The sequence below is a fragment of the Camelus ferus genome, chromosome 14 (genome assembly GCF_009834535.1).
Source record: "Camelus ferus isolate YT-003-E chromosome 14, BCGSAC_Cfer_1.0, whole genome shotgun sequence".
Classification (NCBI taxonomy): domain Eukaryota; kingdom Metazoa; phylum Chordata; class Mammalia; order Artiodactyla; family Camelidae; genus Camelus; species Camelus ferus.
In genome coordinates, this window is record NC_045709.1 from 33,221,768 (window position 1) to 33,238,770 (window position 17,003).

At 44.7% G+C, this 17,003-nt stretch overlaps 1 long non-coding RNA gene across 1 annotated transcript in view; it reads right to left on the bottom strand.

Moving 5' to 3' along the window:
• LOC116668647 overlaps window positions 1–17,003 on the bottom strand; it is a 154,364-nt gene that overhangs the window by 41,160 nt on the left and 96,201 nt on the right. Inside the window, exon 3 of the long non-coding RNA XR_004325879.1 lies at window positions 15,243–15,300. This is a non-coding gene — a long non-coding RNA (uncharacterized LOC116668647). The remainder of the gene's footprint in view (window positions 1–15,242; window positions 15,301–17,003) is intronic.

Below are 17,003 nucleotides of genomic sequence, written 5' to 3' on the forward strand. Positions count from 1 at the left end.
AATATTAAAAATCAAGAAGAACCCTTTAAAATAAAGTTCTACACACCAGCGAATCTGCTCTAAGTACGAATCATCAGATTGAGGCAATGACAAGGAATTCTGATGCAAGTACTTTAATAAAGAACTTATTTAAGAAATGTTTAAACCCCAGGTAACAATATTTTTAAATTTCAGACCATAATCACATTATTAACACAAGGCTGAGGCACAAAGACCATAATAATTTGAGGTGTGATTTTTAATATCTCATGGGCCTAGGTAGATCCTTCTGGCCAGTCACTCTCAGAACGCTGGACATGCAGACATGCACAGTGAATGCTTCTGCAGCAGACTTTTTACCAAGAGTAGTAAGTAAACATTACAGCTGCCTGGTTCCTCCATGATCCAAATTTTTCTTGGTTCAATCAGACTGCAGTTACACATTAGCCCTAAGCTAGAAATTTGACAAGAATTTGATTACGGCCATAGTAATTTTTCAGAGGAACAATACTTAGCATGTGGGCTGACAGCGGGCAGCTCCAGAGCGGGCCTGAGCCCACGACACATCCACACATCTACAGCATCCGCCCTTAACCACCTTACATGTGCATGGTGGCGTCTATTTCTTGGAATGTTTTCATGAAAATCTGAGAGTCACCCCAAAGTTACGAAGTAAGAGTTATAGACTCTAGTCTCTCCATATGTTTAAAAAACAAAAGCCAAAAAATAGATTTCAAGAAATTGATGTGTCTTACCCAAAATCCCATAGCATCAAGTCCAGGTCTGGAACTAGGACTCTCCAGGTTATTCACTCATTAAACTAATATGCAATGAGTGCCTGCTATTTCTAGGCATGGCTCAAAATTTTAAGTGTGTATAAAAGTGTATATATATATAAATATATATATATATACACACACACACACACATATATATATATATATATATATATATATTTTTTTTTTTTTTAAAGATCCGGGAGGATAAACCAGAGGTGAGCTCTAGGTGAATGGAGTGAGAAGGGAGTAAGAGGTCCACCGAGGAGGAGATGTCGAGAAGGCTGTCAGGTGTACAAGACTGGACTCCAGCAGGCAGTCTTTGGCGGCTCTAGGAACTCCTGGCATAGTGCTCTTCCCAGCTTGATGGACTTCCCGCAGCCATAGCTTACACTTCTCCAGAATAAAAAACGCGGTGGTGAAGTTAAATCCTCAGCACCCTCCTGCTGCCCTCAAATCTGCACTGGTCTTATTTCCAAGAAAAGGTAACTAGTCACCCTCATTTTACCTAAGGGAACCCTCAATCAAGGAGCTCCTTGCCCAGCTTCATATGACAGAAACCCTATTACCTAACTTCAGACACAGTGTGAGATGGAACTTTATAAACTGACATTGTAGTTGATTGAATATGGTACCATTTCCCTAAAATCTGTAGTGCATTTAACCATTTTTCCTACTATATTAGAAGGATCCAATTTTGTTTTTTATACCCTCATAGGAGAGTATTTGAAAAGCCTGGGGAAAATCACAAGTAGCTGAGTGATCCAAAAGAGCCACACTCAATGCATCTAAATAACCTTGTCTTTGGTTAACAATGAATTGATGCCAGTGGAATGATCATATTTTAAAACTTTCCCTATAAATGTGACATATGCATCCCCATGTGTCAGCCTAATCTCGGCTGAAAACATTTCAGTGAATGACAAGTTGATTGGCCCCAATTTGAAAAGCACAGCATATAAAAACATAATTTCGGGGTGGCCAACAATATGACAGATTCTATATTTTGCTCATACACAGAACTGGTTTGAACTGTTCGGGGAATTTTGAAAGTCTGTGAATGCTTTCAGCAAAGAAAATTGGCCAGAAAGGAGAGGGAGGAAAAGGAAGGAATGGAATTAACAACTGCTGGGCAACTATTATCAGCTAGACATTAATTGAGAGAAAATGATGGGGTAAGTGACTGATTGATAATCATTGTTTTTAGAACCAAAGGAATAGCATGATGTGGATGGAAAGAACACTGGCCTTGTAAGCGAAGAGCCCCAGTGCAGATCCCAGCTTTGTCATGACTGTGAGTTCTCAAATTATGTCATGAGTTTGACCTCTAGTTTTTAGATCTGTAAAAGGAGGGTAACAATAGGTACTTTCTAGGTAGTTGTAAGAACTGAACTAGATTTTACTTGTGTACACACACACACATACACACACACACACAGACAAACTGGCTTAGTTCTAATATCACATTATTAGAAACCATGTATTATGGAGGCCGCAGTATGATGTGGAAGATACCTGAGCCAGTCAGTAAGGCACACACCACAGTGGTATAGACAACAATCAACACATGGGTCGCTTCTGCTAAGATGCTATGCAGGGGCTTATGGATTCAATCACTCAGAGGCTTGAAAGCATAAGCACAACCCAGCATAAGTCCCCTCTCCTGTGTCCACGGTATAACGTCAGCCACACTGGGACTCCTTCCTGGGGTCTCTTCATTCATTTTAATGAGTTTATGTCAAAAGCCACGGCCTTGTGAGTTAAAAGCCACCAAAAGAAACTCTTAGAAAATAAGCTACAGCAGTGAAAACATATCTTGGTTACGTGGGGAGTGGAGGGCAGGAGGAACCTTCTAAAGAATTCTTCAGCAGTTTTCCATAAATATACATCTTGCCCCATAATAAGGAGAAACAGGAGGTCTGTTCTGCAAACTGCTCACTCGTAAGGAATGTGAATCTCTTTATTGCTTTCATTTTCTTCCACCTGCTGTGAATAACAGTAAGGATGAAGGCCAGCTCCAAATCCTGGATCCCAAATAAAAAGTCCAGAAAAGCGGATGGTGTATGGAGGTTGGGGATTAAGCAGAAGGCGAGATGGCAACGAGAATGAAAACCTTGCAGAGAGACAAAGGAGGTGGACCCAAAATGAGGGAAGCTTGGCTCTCCAGTATGATCCCATGGGGACCTTAACTTTCAAATGAGAATGAGGCCTCTAATTTCCTCTTTAAGCAAATATTGATTGGGTTTTTCAGATTGGCTGTAATGTGAGGAAACTCCATGATGCTGTTAGAAATAAAAGTGGATAAATCAGCTCCTTTTCAACTGAATTCGCCATCGAAGCCAGATGAAGATATAAAAAATATCTTGAGGGGACAGGGTGAGTAACTGTATGATTTGTCATCAAATGTTTTCTTTTGTGCTGGTCCTCTCTTAAATAACAAAATCATCTCAAGAAGTAGGTTTATATTAACATCTGTAATCAGGGCGTTGAAGAAAGAAAATGGAAGTGCAACATACTTGCTGACTATGAAAGTGTTTTCATTTTAAAAACCTGAGCTACGAAAGGTGAACCTCGCTGGGGAAGGCGAGGCAAATCCTCTAGGAGCACACGCTGAGAGTAGACGAGAGTGCAGGGCCACGTGCCGGCACACCTGGGGAGACGTGGCATGCAATAGGGTCAACGTCAAGGACAAAGAGCTATGGTGCTGGTGCTGCAGCTTAACTGTGCCCAGAGGAGATGTTCAAATCCTGGTCCCTATGTGGAAAGACCTCTGCCTCTGGAGCATGGCCTCAATCAGCCTCCTGCCTAGAAGAGGCAAGGGGGACTTCAGGCATCTCCACTGTGGGTCTTAGAGGACAGTCTTGCCCCCGATGCTCTTTTACTTGGGTCCTCTTTTCCCATCTCCTTTGGCCCTACAAGAACTAAGAGTCAGAGGTAAGATCACATGTGAACTGGAAGGAAAGGAGTCACATCTAGCAGAGGTCCCAAGCCAGAAAGACCAGAGTAATCCTTCCAAGCTCATGTACTCCGGTCGGGAACAACCGTGAGCAGGAGAGGCACTCAGAATCGCTGGGGGATCCCTCTTAGTAAGGAGGGGGTGTGTACTTTCCACCTGGCAAACTGGCTACACCCACACATTTCTGTGCTTCCCGTATTTTCTACCACAAACATATTATTTTGATATCACAAAACTACAGTAAGTGCCACAAAAATGAAGACCAAGAGCTAAAACACGTAAAACCTAAAATATAGTTACTTTAGGTTACTTACTCGGCTAACCACACTCTATAATTTTTCACATGAGCATCTTTCCCACTGCTTCTGGGGTTGGAACCAGTGAACAAATAAATGCCACTCACAATTCACTGTGAAATATTCGTTTATTACCATTGGATTCTGGAGCAGATACAACCTATTGTAACACCAGCATATCCCATTCTATGATGCAGTTGGAAGCACTATGTAGTTGCTTTTGTTTTTTCCTCTTTAAGCAAATATTGAAAACTATTTTTTGAGTTTAAAGATGTACAGATGGGTATGTACCCCCCCAAAAATATCTAAAGCAGGGTCTCAAAAAGATATTTGGGCACCCATGTTCATAGCAGCACTATTCACAATACCCAAAAGGTAAAAGCAAGCCAAATGTCCATCAGGAGATGACTGGATAAATAACATGCAGTATATCCATACAATGGAATATTATTCAGCCTTAAGAAGGAAGGAAAATCTGACACATCCTACAGCATGGATGAACCCTGAGTATATTATACTAGTGAAGTAAGTCAGTCACAAAAAGGTAAATACTGGGTGATTCCACTTATATGAGGTACCTGGAGTAGCCACATTCAGAGAGACAGAAAGTAGAATGCTGGTTGCCAGGTGCTAGGGGTGAGGTGCGGGGATGGAGGGTTATTGTTTAAGGGGTGCAGAGTTTCTATTCAGCCAGATGAAGAGTTCTGGAGGTTCACTGCATAGCAGTGTGAATCTACTTAACACTAGTGAACTGTACACTCAAAAATGGTTAAGAGGGTAACTTTTATATTATGTGTATTTTACTATAATTAAAAATGAATGAAATGTACTGAGTATAATCTATTATTCTATTAGATGAAAAAACTTTGAGGGAGAAGTTAAATTTCAGCAGGTAATCCTGAACAAAGAATGGGATTGGGAACTGGAAGTCTTGAGATGGAATTTAGAGGCAGTGGGAGCAGCATTCAGAAATCCATTGGGAATCCACAGCAAGCTCTCAGGAGATTCCTGACACCTGGAGGAATTGCGTTATGACCAATGTGAATGCATTTGTATCAGAATGCTGGTTAGGTCTAGACGGTGGGAGACCCTAGAGAGTGAGGGGCTTGAAGCTGAGGGGACAACTTTGGGTATGACTGGACATGAAGGACAGTGGTGAGCCACTACGGGGGCCGAGAGAGGTGACACTGTCAGAGCAGCAGGTGAGAAAAATGAATTTGGCAGCTGCATGAAGGACTGACTGCAGGGGAGTCATGCTGGAAGCAGGGAAGCTGGTGAGGAATGGGTTGTAATTACTGGTCTTGGAACACAAGCATTTCCTTGCCATTAAATTGATCTTATCCACAATAAGTCACAGTATTTATGCAGTCATAAAAAAAAAACGGCTCAGTATTTTACAGTGAGAACTCTCCAAGGACTCTCCAATATTCAAGTCTCAACAGATGCAAGAGGGAAAAATTGAAGAAAGGGAGACTTAAAAGAGAAAAAAAAGTGAAGGCAAAATGTAAGGACTAACATATCAGGGAAAGAAAATTGCACAACCAAGTACTTTTGGCGAACTAGCATCCTTTCTTCAAAAATAGCTAGACTATTAAACACTAGCAAAAGGCAATTTATTAACATTTCACACATTGATGAGCATCTCTTCTTAAGACTGATAAGTAACCCAAAACTCTAATGAGAGAGAATAGCGTGCGTGCGCACACACACACACACAAAAGCACAGAAGGAAAGCACTGAACATCTTACCGAACAGCAAAGGTCCCATTCCCAGGGGAGTGGGCGGTATGCGTGTGCTAGAGGCAGAGGAAGGTGTGAGCGTGTGTGCGCATGCGTGTGTGCACAGCTATGTGGGCGCACGGGATTGGTGGGGGCATATGGTGGGAAACAGAGGATGCAGCCAAACAGACCCAAGGAGAATGTGAAGGCGTGACTTACACACAAACTTTATTTGCAAAGACACTTGCTGGCAAGAATGAGCTCGTGAAAGAGCATGATCATGGTTGAAAGGAAAGATACATAGAAACCCTGGTTCGGGACACTTTTTTGTGCCTTAGGCAGGTAACCTCATGAAGTATGAAAAAATAATCTAAAACAAGATGAACACACTTAAAGTGCTGAAAGGATTAGAGATAATACATGTAGAGTGCCTGCAGTAATCCCTGACACTTAATAGGTACTAAAAAACAGTAACAGTAGCATGAAACCAGAATTGTATTATTTGTATATGTATACATAAAATATTATTGTTAATGATCGTCTCAGGAAATGTACCGAGTCACATGCCTTTACAGTAACATACATGTATTAAGCATTTGTTACAGGCCAAATGCCAGGTACTAAAGGGATATGGCAGGCTCTCTATTCTTAAAAGCAGATGCAGCCTGATATAATCCTTTACTAACTCTCCAGAGCCTCATGTGTTGACATCAAAGGCCAAGTGCCTGAAAATCCCAGCTGATGGAGGGTAAGAGAACCCTGGTCACCGTCCACCACAGCACCTAGGCCAAGGTGTTGGTCAGCCTGTGAAAGTACAGCAGCGCCCCCTCCTGGAAGGAGGACTTAATGACAAGGGGTCTAAGTCAGAGCTGGGCACCTCAGATTGCTCAGCACGGTACTTCACAAAGTCGGGGAGGAGAGGAAGAGCAAAGGGAAGAGTTGTGTCATCAAGCGAGGTCGGAACAGCCTGCTGACCCTGGGAGGAAGGACACCTGCTGGTTCTCCCTTCACAGACACAAACCATATCCCAAACTCACAGGGAGTCCTGGCAAAAGCTAAGATGCCGAGCCCTGAGGGTGCTGTTGCCAGAACAAGAGGGTCGGTGTGAAGAAGGAGCACTTCTGCCCCACATGCCAGCCCACACCACTAATCTGATGCCACGCTGCAAACAGATAATCAGCAACCTCCAGTGTCCATGGACTGGACTTGGACCATCTTCCTTCCAACCACATGCACATCCCTCAGCTTCACACGACCACCCCCATCATGTCAGATGCCCCCCCTTCCATCAGAGAAGGTGGACAGTGGACACACAGAATGACATGTGATGTCACACAGTGCTCCTCGGGGGACATTAACATTAGGTGGGTTACCAAGGGAAGGCAAGGGTTCAGGTGGGCCTCAGGGGAAATTGTCATAGACAAGAGAGAGGAATGGAGAGGGCCACAGGAAGACTAGTGGGTTCACGGGGAGGAGTTAGGGGAGAGAGAACAGGAGAGCAGGCCAGGAGCCAGTTCTCAAAGATACAAAATGCCAGGCTCACTCTGTAGACTTTTTGAGATGCATATTTTCCGGCAAAAAGCAGAATTTGAGGAATACTCACTGGACAATTCCAACTCAAGCTGCCTCAATGAAATTATTCTTGTCCCTCCTTTCCATACCTTCTTCTGCTTAATTCATATCCCCCTTAATAACACCACCACCCACCAGTTTCCCTACATAGAAACTTGGGAGTCATCCTTAACTTCCCCTTGTCCCTGAACTCAGCGTCTACACAGACACGAAGCCCTGCTATACTGTCCATACTGTCTTCTCTAAGTAGTTCTCAAAATCCTCTCCCCTTGGCATCCAGCTACCACCTCTATCATTCAGGCCCATATCATCTCTTGGTCATCTTGCCTCAGACTTAATGCCCTTCAGCTTATCCTCTGCATTGCCACCAAGCTGACAGCTCTCAAATTCAAATATAGCCACGCTACCACCTACTCACACTATTTCACCAGCTCCCCACAGCTTTCATAAGGAAGTTCTCAGCTTGTGACATGAGAACCTTTGTGATCTGGTACTTACCTGCATCCCCTGGCTCACCACTGCTCCTGCTAAGCCACTTGTTTTCCAGCCTTCTCAAACTACCTGCTGTCCCTTGTGTCTAGGATGGGCCAGGCTGTTTCACACCTAAGGACTTTTGCATGGGCTGCTCCATATTCTTGGATCACCATTCTGTTCTCTGCATGTCCTTCATCCACCTAATATTTACTTACTTCTGGAGACAAAAATCCAAGCACAGGCACTACCTCTCACACAAGGCTCCTCTGGCGGCTTAGGCTGATTTTAGGACCCATCTTCTGTCTGTCCATGGCGCACCTTACCACCTTCACAATAGCACACATCACCGTGGGTGAAGGTGGACTTAGATGTCTGTTTCCCACACTGGGCCATTTTATCCAGCCCTGAGTCCCCAGAAGCTGGTAGGTATTTAATAATTGTGTTGCATTTAATACAGGAAGAACATAAATGATAAAAATCTGTGCCAGACAGAGAGGAAGCTTGGAACTCTCAAGATCTTACAACCTAAGCATCCTTCTAAATGCGAACTTCCAAGAGCAAAACGGAGCCACATCCTGAGGCCCAGGTGGCTTGGCCCACTGTGTACAACCACTTGCAGGGTCAGGTTATACAGGTGGAAATACTCATCTGCCCACATGCATGTGGGTTTGTTTTACTCTGTACTCTGATTGAGCTTAGCATGACCCTTAAGTTTGATGTACATGGGGAAACTCAAGTTATCGTGCAGATAACCAAAGAGATCTGCTCATTATCTTTCATTTGGGCAAATCGGTACCCCGTAGAGCCCTCTCTCCCACCTCTGCCACCAAATGCCCTTCCCATCCTTGGATGTGCAAGTGCACCAGAATGTCAGGACAGATCTTCTCCTGTGAGGCAGGCTCTGAGCCATCCTGCTGCTTTGCAGAGCCAAAGGGCTCCCTGCACTGCCTCAAGTGCTTCAGAACGAACCCAGAAAGACAAGTGGAGGGCAAACATAACACAAATGTGCACCTGCAAAAACAGCCCTGTAATAACAGCCGCCCATGAGCGAGGTGGGAGCAGTAACAGATGGCCATGTCTGTCTCATTTTCTAATCCCTGAGGTTGTACCTCTCTGCTTCCCTTCCATCTCTCTTCCTGGAACATGGTTTTGGCAGGCAGAGGGTCCCTTGGAATCAACAGTATCCTTCAAAGTCTTTCCAGAATGGTGTGCAATTGAGGCCAATGCACATGCTACCAAGAATGTGAAACCCAGAGTTTAAAGCGTGAGCCCTGCCCCTAAACATGTCAGTGACCTTGTCAGGACATTCCTGCATTTTAACAAGGCACATCAGCTGATCAACGTCCGTTTTTAAAGAATTTGGGCTCAGATGAAAGTCGAGAGATTTAGGCAATGGTATCTGCCAGTTGCCTGCCAAGTGCCTGGGTGCAGATGGGCCTGGCTGCCCGAATCCTGCTGCTGTGCTGGCTCCTCCCTGCCTGCCGCTAGGGCACCACCTGTGGCCAGTTTCCTCATTTAGAAAAGACTCTGGAACTCTGGATAAACACATATTTGATTAAAGCTGATCATTTAACAGATATTCCCCAGAACAGACTATCGGTGTCCTGACAGTTATTAACGTTTGTAAACATTTTAGAGTGATTTAAAAAATGTAAAACAGAATGTTTTCAAAATCATAAAAAAATAAAACAGTATGTTTTCAAAGTCACTCAAACTTATTTTTGAATTCTATTTTGACAACATCCTCTGTAAACTTCCTGAGTCCAGAAGTGAAAGAGTATAGCATTTTAAAGTTTTACACAAGTGAAGTAGTTAATATATTTCTCAACATTTGATTCTCCTTATCATGGTTAACAGAATACAGGAAATGTACTCAGTGTTTTCACCAACTGGGGCGATGCCCCCAAATCTCCTTCAGGTGACGCCCAGTGATCCATACAAACGTTATCACTGTCTGTGAGCAGCAAGAGGTGAGCAAATGTGGGAGGCAATGCGGTAAGAAAATCAGTTTATTGAGCACTTACCAAACACTGTGCTAGGCCTTCCAGAAGGATAAGGGGTGGACCCTGTCCTCACAGAGCTTTCCATCTAATGGGAGAGATAAACAACTCTAACGCCGAGCAGGATACAAGGGGTGGGGGCTCACGCACAGAGCACGGAGTATATGCACAGAATTTAACACTCTTCATGTCACTTAATCCCCACCATGACCCTCTGATGCAGATATTATCATCTTTCCAAATCAGGAAAACTGAGGTCCTGCGAAGTTAAGTGACTTGCCCCAGTTCCTCCAGAGTAACTAAATCATTAATTCTACGTGAGTCCAGGTCTGCCTGGCTCTGTGCAGCCCATGTTCTTTCTCTTAGCTGAGCCATGTGTTTTCTCAATAAAAGTAATAAGATGCTGGGGTGACTAAGTAAGAAGAAGCAGCTCATTCCAGTGGGGTTGCAGGTGTAGGTATGGGAGAGGGCTTCATGGAGGAGGTGGCATTTGAGCTGAGATGAAGGAGTATGAGTTCAATGAGGAATTCAGAGGGAAGAAAATGTCAGACTAAGGAAACTGAAGGATGTGAGGCTGGGAGTTAGTAGTAGGTTTGCTGTGGCTTTAGAATGCAGGGAACACACACGGGTGAGAGAGACACGGAACACGGAGAGGGGGATGAGCAATATTACACGGCCAGCAAAGGTACAGCATGGCAGCTACAGCATTTTCTCCTCTTGCCCCCCTAGCAACCAGGCAAAGCATGTCCACCCTCCATGCCTCCTTCACTACCAATCTCCTCCAGCCATGAGGACACAAGAAGATGTCAGTGATCTGAAACCCAGAAGTGGGCCCTCACCAGAACCTGACCATGCTGGCTCCCAGTTCTTGGACTCCCAGCCTCCAGAACTATGGGAAATAAATCCCTGTTGTTTGCAAGCCCAGCTTATGGTGCTTTGTTATAATAGCCTGAAAGGACTAAGACGCCGGGATTAGAGGCACAGGCCCGCCTGCGCTAGGCAAGGAGGCGGCTTATACATCAGAGACAAAGATTAGAAAGGGTGAGGCTGGAGTAAGCCTAACTGAAGCCCCGGGAGTGAGCACGCAGCTATGAGAGCCGTGCTGAGGAGGGCTGCTCTTCACTAACACTTCGGGGGAAAGAACTTGCATTTTATGTCCATACCCTAAGTTGAAACTCCACACAAAACTTGTTTTATGGCCTTAAGATAAGGCGACTGAAGAAGGGCTTGTTTATTCATTCAGTCAACACATATTTACTTTGTACACAGGATGTGCTGAACTCAGCTCTAGGTGCCGAGGAGGCAGTGCGCCAGAGGGACGAATGCCTTCCTTCAGGGCGCTCAGGTTCTGGTGGAGGAAAGATGCCTAAACAAACGCGCATGGACATTATAATTTCGGTCGCAAAGTGTGCCCAGCTTCAGGCTGAGAGTGATGCTGGGGGCAGAGAGAGGAGGGGACTATTCTAGACAAAGTGAAGGGGGTGCTCTCTGGGGCAGGAACATTCAAGCAGGGATCTGAATAGAGTGAGAGGCCAGCGTGGGGGTGTCCTCAAGAGGAGATCTCCAGGCAGAAGCTGTGAGTGGGGAATGAGAGGAGGATTCCAGGATGATGGAACAGCCCACCACAGGGGCCATGGTAGGAGATGAGGCAGGGCGATGGGCAGGGCTGACCCCAGAGGGCGTGGATTTCCATCTTAGTGTGATGAGACGCCCCTAGAGGGTTTTGAGTAGGAGCATGACATGGTAAGAAACATTTTGGGGAGACTCTTCTAGTAACTGAGTGGAAAATTGACTGTGGGGGCAAGAGGAGAAACAGGAAGCTGAAGTATGAGGCTGCAGCAGCCCAGGTAGAAGATGCAGCCGCCTGGACCACGCAGAAGCAGGACAGGCAGTAAGTACAGCTCTGGGATACATTTGGATGGTGGGTCCTACCAGGTTCCTAGTCTACTAAGGAAGAAAAGGAGCCAAGAGCCTAGGATGAAGGGTGGATTCAACATACTTGCAATGAAAAGCTTGTCGGTGAGCCCAGGGGAGCCACTCTCTGTGGAGGAGCAGAGATCCGCAAGTGACTTTGAGAGCAAGGAAGACGCCAACTCAAAGGAGAGCGCCTACTTGAGAGGAAAGGTTTCAGTGAGAGCCAGGAAATGGATGACGCACCTGAGACTAGGTTAAGGGTGTATGCGAAGTCTGCAATTAAGTAGAGGCCCTGCAGAGACTAGTGGAAAAGGTTAGGAGAGCAACAGTCACCTCTGGTTCAGGGAGAAGGAAGCACAGGGCCACAAGAGGTTGGGACTTTGGAGAGGTCGGTAATCAGAGGAGCATTTTTCAGTCTGGATGAGAAACATGGATGAATCATGGGGGAAATAACTGGCCTAGAAATTTCCAAAGAACTGGACCTGGAAGTCTGACGAATTGAGGTCTCTAACGGATTGAAGGACTTGGACCTCTCTGGAACAAGCCAGCTGCTCCTGGAAATCCTAGACCAGGTGGGCTGGCAACAGGATTGTTTGGTTCCCAGGAGCTTCGCTGAGTGCTGGAAATAGCATTAGCTCCAGATGGATGGCAGGTCTTTCTGGATGGAATGCTTCACAGCTTGTCTTAACTGTGCTTCCAAGGGAATAAATGGGAAATGGCGTCATTGATTTTAAAATAACTCTAGGTGAGATAGTTGTACTTTCTGTTTCCCTTTACTCAACTCCCACTCACTTCTCAATCCACAGAGACCTGATTTCCACCCATTTCACCAGAATAGCTCTGGCCAAGTTCACTAGTGGCCTCCACATCGCTTGATCCAATGGGCATCCTGCAGTCCTCATCTTTCCTGACATCTCAGTCTGACTGACTGCACTCTTCTTCGTGAAATACTTTCTTCCTTTGGATTCCCACCTTCCAAGAGAGTGACCCCACTCTCTACTGACTGTTTCTACTTCTCTCACCACCCATTTGCTCTGTCTCTAAAATCCTCTTTTATGTAGGCTTTAAAATGTTGGGATTCCTTAATCCTTGACTGTAGGCGCTCTCCTTTTTTTACTTTATCTGCTCTCTCCAGGCCATCTCACTCAGATCCATGATTTCAACCACATAATAAAATGGAAGCAAGTAAAAAATGCAATAGGAGTGTTGGAGGTGTGCATGACTAAGGCAAGGCCAAGGTTACTTGATCTGGGTCATCACTACTTAGGTGGTAAAGTAGCCTTGGGTGGATAATGAAGCCCAAGGACACTCTATGTAGAGGCAGAAAAGAGAACCCAAGCTGGAACTCTGGGAAAAACTATTCGCTGGGTTGGAAAATGAATAAGCACCAATAAATAAAAGAAATTGCTGTTTTCATCATCACAGTTACCATTATTCTACAAGTTAAGTGCTTGTCTGTACGTTTCAAGACCTGTGTTCATTACCTATGTGTTAACTTTTTATTAGCGTTTCCTATGTTCCACTCCTTGCCTGTATCCAAAATATTCAAGCCTACCTTTCACTCAGCCTAACACTAGGCTTTGGTTCATCAGTTCAATCCGTCATCAGTAATTTTTATTGATTGCCTTTAGGATGTATGGTGATATTTAAAGCACTAATCCATTTCTATCCTCAGAGATTCTGATGGAATATTGTAGTAATCCTACTACTTGTTGTTGTCAGCTTCTCCATCAGCATCAGTTAGAAAAGACACAAGGGAGCCATATGTTTATCAATTATTTTATCAAGGGAACAAGGATAGTAGCATGACTTGCAAATGATCGACAATCACTTGCATGCAACTAGAAAGGGTATGTTCTACTTATTAAAAATCCACAAGATAGCCAACTCATGTATAAACAAGGCACTTATCTGCAATGTACCTCATGGCAATCCTGCTGTTAAGCTTATTGGTCTGCTCTAATGAATTACCTGCTTTGTTGACATCTGCACTCTTCACTTCCAAAGCTAACCACATGTTTCCTTAATAGCCCACCTCTCCATTTCCATTTATTTGCAGACTGTCTGCAGAGCTAATCCAGTATAAACAGGATAACACTCACTTTGGGACCAGAAGGCCTGAGTCCAAGCTTTCACTTATGATTCATTCAATCATGCACAAAATCTCATCTTCCTCATCTTTGTATCTGTGTGAATAAACCTACACCTCTTCCTCACCTCTTCTAAAAAAAGGCAGGTGGTAAAAGTATTACTATTATGAAAAACTGGAAACCCAAACAGAGCACTGCCCGTGCTCAGTGGAAAATTGAAGAAAGAGTCATCTGTTCTCAGGAGATTCACGGTGTGGACTGCAGGAAACTGCCTCATAGAAGCCATCACTAATTTATCACAAGCGTATTTGCAAAATATTAGATGCACCTAGCTTCAGGTCTAAACGTGAAGGCATGTTCCATCCAATTAGATGCTCAGAATTGCTCTAGGACATAAGGAGTAGGGGAACTATTGTTCCCATTTTGCAAATGAGAAAAAAGGAAGCTCAATGCTTAGCAAAGTGACCAAGAGCACACAGCTAGAAAATGGCCAGGCCATGGCTTAATTTTTCAAATTGTCTAATTCCTCATTGCACACCCTTCTTTAACAAGAAGGCAAAGCACTGCATAAATCCCTTCTCAGGGCAAGGAATGACAATTTAATAACCAGAGAGAGTGAATGCACCTCCAAAAAGATTCATTTCTTCCCTGCTTACATTGAAAGAGTCAGATTTATCCAGAATCCTCACAAACTGATTTATAACAATCAGGAGAAGGCTCATTAAGCTTTCTTTACACAACAAAAATAATACTTAGCATTCACATGTAACTTCGTACTCTGTAGATACTGACAACAGGCAACTAAGAACTTGTTTCATAGATGACTGTCAAAATTATTTCACAACACAGAACACCTAGACAGGCTTCCCTTTTATTGGACAGAGACATTTTAAAGATCAGTTTAACAGCAGCACTTTAAATGTGCGGCGCTCTGAGCCTCATGCTGGTGGAATGCATTCTTGAAGTCCTGCACATTTAATTTACAATGAGCTTCCATAAATTGTTCCCTTTAGCTGTCTCACGTGGTAGAGGTCACGCACACATGCTGAAGCTCAGCTGTAGACAGACACTATACAGAATGTTCTAGTCATTTCAAGCATGCAACACAGACAGTTGCAAACTCTTATGATAAGTAAGTGTGGACAATCTCTTTGAGCTAGTGAATCAAAGCACTAACAATCCAGTGCAAATTCTCAAGTTTTCAGGGAAGAGAGCACAATTCCAAAGCAGCTATTGTAGGAGTCTATCTGCATAAACAAGATATTAGTCTGAGGCAACTGTGGTGCTTAGAAGGGGAAGAACGAGTTTGAGACAAGAGGGTTTTGTATGTGCAAAGTGGGATAGACTAAAAGAGCCTCATGTGTAAGCTCTTCCTACCTGACTTGCCAGATCCTGGCAGGGCTGCCCTAGCTGGTTTTTATGAGTGTTCAGTTCATCAGTAAGTGAAATACAAGAAACAAACCTACCTCTTTAATGACAAAATGCTTCTCGCTCCCCACAATCAGACTTCCACTCCACTCAGCACTGAAAAAAAAAAAGTCATCATCATAATTCCTAGCAGCTTGCTTCTGTTTCCGCTTCAGTAGATGCCCTGTAGATGGGCGGTCACATGACAGCTTTGCGTCCCATCAAGTTGCCGCCACCCGAAAACAGCTGCAATGCTTATCTAATTAAACCCCAGCACCAAACTGTGAGCTTCTGCATCAATCATTAATATTGTATTCTGGATCCCTCTAAATTCTGGCTGGGTGTATGTGGCTCCCCGCACACTGGTCTCCGAAGGAGATTTTTCAAATAATCTTTAAGCAGTATTGAAAAAAATAAAAACAAGCCGCCTGCTGTTTGACGAGAGCTCCACCACCCTGCTGCACCCTGGTCAGCTGTTAATACTGACTGAGAGATGAATATTGCTTATTCCGAAATGCAAAAGCCCCTAATTATTATGAAAAGGAAAATGCAGTTCTTCCTGCCTCAAAAATGTGGCTCTTTGCCCAAATTTAAAACAGCATCAACAGGATGGTGGTTTCTGGGTCTCTCTTCTTCCGTCTGCAGAGCCATTATCCTGAATCACTTCTTTTCTCTGGGGGGCAGCCACAAGTTAGTGGGCTGTGATCGCCACGTGGCATCTGCACATTCCCACCCTACAGCTGGAATGCAGAAATGTTCTTCACAGAGATGTGATGGCCCAGAAAGATTTCTGTAAATCTCTGTCCCACTAAGGCACAGAGTGATGGTGCACCTGGGTTCAAGCTCATAAACCAAGAGGAACAGTCTCCTGCCTGGCTATCCTCATAGGCTGAAGCCAGCAGGCCACGCCGAATAGCGCAATCGAGACAAAGAGAGACTGGCAAAAACCAAATGAATGTCTGCTTTCTTCTAGCATTCTAGGGGAAACACCAAGCAGCTGTGTCAAACACACTGCTCGCCTTTGCTAGGATAAACACTCTGACCTACTTGAAATCAGGGGACACAGTCAGCACCGGGCTCGGTAAATACACGTGCAAGATCGGCCTCCGAATGAGGAGCCGTCGACTGCAGAGACAGAGCAGCACCTAGCTCAGCATAAATGCAACTGAAAAACCATCAGGAAACAGGACAAAGTGTGGGAACCATGCGGTTCTCACTCCCGTAAGCCGAGACTGGCGGGGCCTGTGACAGGGTACCGCCTGGCCTCCAGCCACATGGGCCACAGGGTAAGGGGAGTCTCCAAGAAGACAAACAAGAGAAAGAAGATGATTCAGGAGTCGCAAAAACATAAGGAAAAGATAGACGTCTTAGGATGGTTTATTGCAGAGAAGAGAAGGCTAAAAGACTCAGGAATAGTCTGAAAGCCTGTATGAAAGACCCTCGTGAAAGGAGCAATCAGAGGTGTCTCTGGCGTCTATTAGATCAGGGCGTGGGAGTTGGTGCTCTGTCGGTTTAGCTGAGCCGAAACTACGTTCCCAGAATTCCTCTGCGTGCGTGTGTGTGTGTGTGTGTGTGTGTGTGTGTGTGTGTGTGTGCACGTAGTCCTGGGGGTTGGGCAAGAGAAATTCTGCGGGCGGTTTGGAAGGTGACAGTGGAGCTGGGAGTCTCTACCGGATTACCATGGCATACCCGGGGCCTGGGTACCAGGCATGAGCCTCTCAGTGTGACAGACCCTGCCCTTTTGTGTCCCCATTTCAAGAGTCCACTTACTTCCCAGCCTCATACTGTGGTTTTCCCCCACTAGCAGATAGAACCTAACC